Raw genomic sequence first — 2,500 nt, forward strand, 5'->3', positions numbered from 1 at the left:
CATGGCCGTGCCTAAGGGCATATCGGTTGAAGTAGATTCTTCTTTTCTCTCAAAAAACCCCTTCCCAAACTGTACAAGCTTCTTCCAAAGCATACGGCTTTCTAGATGTATATGACGATCTCTAGACAGATGGATCTTATATGAATCATATGATGAAGTACCACATGAGTGGATATATAGGAAAGGAATCCAAATCTGCCGAATCGCTCATGTTATGATCTTCTACATCCTAGGTCTCTGCGTTCCGTCATCTGGCTTATGTTCTTCATGTAGCATTCAGATCGAATGACTCTATGAAATTACGTCGATACTTCCACATATTATGGGTAACGTAGGAGACATCCCTATTTTCCCCCGGGGGTCTTAATTACCACTGCTTAGCTTTCAATTTGCCTCTGACCATCAAATTAAATGTGAATAACCCGTCCTCCTCTCTTTGAAACAAGGGGCGCTTCCGGTTCTGTGCGTGCTTCAAACAATTTTGTCTTCTCCATATTACCATATCTCTAGAGCCAATAATTTTCTATGAGGAACTACTGAACTCAATCACTTGCTGCCGTTACTCAACAGTTTTCTGTTGAGGTCTATCCCGTAGAGGTAGTCAAATTGGATCAGTGATCGATTTCTAGGTTTCGTCGTAAACCTAATTGGTTACTTCCAATTACGTAAATCAATAGTTCAAACCGCACTCAAAGGTAGGGCATTTCCCATTGATATAGGAACTTTTGTACCAGAAACAATAGTATCTCCAATTATAGCCCCTCTGGGATGTAAAATATATCTCTTCTCACCATCCCCATAGTGTATGAGACAAATGTATGCATTTCGATTAGGGTCGTATTCTATGGTTACGATTCTACCAGATATGTCTTTTTGATTCCGTCGAAAATCTATTTTACGGTATAGGCGCTTATGACCTCCCCCTCTATGCCTTGCGGTAATGATTCCTCTGGAATTACGACCTTTACCACAACGGTGCCGTCCATGGATCAAATTATTTCGTGGATTGGATTTCACTTGCCTGTCTACGGTTCCCTTGCGTGTGCTCGGGATAGGTGTTTTGTATAAATGTTTCGCCGTATTATTAAGTATTCTCCTTTAGTTTTTTTCTCTATCTAGAAGTGGAATAGAATAACCCGGTTGAAGGGTAATGATCATACGTCTGTAATGCATTGTATGGCCCAGAATAGGTCCTATTCTTCTACCTTTTCCAGGTAGTCGATGGCTATTCACAGCTACCACCTTAACACCAAAGAAGAGTTCGACCCAATGCTTTATTTCTGTCTTAGTGAATCCCGATTCGACATTAAAAGTATATTGATTCTTTCCCAATAAACGAAGACTTTTTTCTGTAAATACTGCGTATTTGATTCCATCCATAAATCGACTTTCCCTCCTATGCTCTGAGTTCCAGTATCGATAAGAATTCGAGTTCTTATTGTTCTTATGTTATGGTATGAATATACCATACCAATTCGTTATGTATGGATGATGGATGAGATTCCATGGATAGAGAGCCAGTTCCAATAGACTTATGGAATGTTCCCGTTCGTGTGCATCCAGCAGGAATTGAACCCGCAAATTTACCAATTATGAGTTGGGCGCTTTAACCATTCAGCCATGGATGCTTAACAGGGATCATCGTACATCGTAAATAACCAATTTTCATATAGAAAGACATATCATAGAAAAATGAAATCGAAAATATTCCGAGATGGCAAATATTCGGAGATGACTATGAAAACACCTCTCTGGATCCTCGAATTGAAAGAGAGATTGAGAGGGATCAAGAATCCTAATTCTCGCTATTTGGAATGGATCCAATTCTATTGAGTCTGACTCATAGTGATCATTTCTCTTTAGCAAAGAATGACCTTGGTTATCAAAGGATTGAACAACCGGGATCCATTTACTTATGATACCTAGTTGGCATTGATAACAAGGATCTAATGAATTATGAGTTTAATAGATCCTCTTTAGCAGAAAGACGTATATTCCTTGCTCATTATCAGACAATCACTTATTCCCAAACCTCGTGTGGGACTAATCGTTTTCATTTACCATCTCATGGAAAACCCTTTTCGTTCCGCTTAGCCCTATCGGGTATTTTAGTGATAGGTTCTGTAGGAACTGGACGATCCTATTTGGTCAAATACCTAACGAAAAATTACGATTTTCCTTTCATTAAGGTACGAGGGCTTCTTATTCCACAAGAACGAAAGCACCTTTTCATTCTTTCATATACTAGGGGTTTTTACTTGGAAAAGACAATGTTCCATACTAAAGGATTCGGGTCCATAACCACGAGTTCCAGTGCACTAGATCTTGTAGCACTTAGCAACGAAGCCCTATCCATTAGTATTCCACATAAGAAATCCATTCTAGAAAAAAATACAATTAGATTAGCTCTTCATAGACAAACTTGGGGTTTGCGAGCCAAGGTAAGATCGGCTCGGGATCATGGGACCCTTTTCTATCAGATAGGAGGGGCTCTTGTACA

The sequence above is a fragment of the Triticum urartu genome, unplaced genomic scaffold, assembly GCF_056163025.1.
Source record: "Triticum urartu cultivar PI428250 unplaced genomic scaffold, HENAU_Tu73 scaffold1, whole genome shotgun sequence".
Taxonomy (NCBI): domain Eukaryota; kingdom Viridiplantae; phylum Streptophyta; class Magnoliopsida; order Poales; family Poaceae; genus Triticum; species Triticum urartu.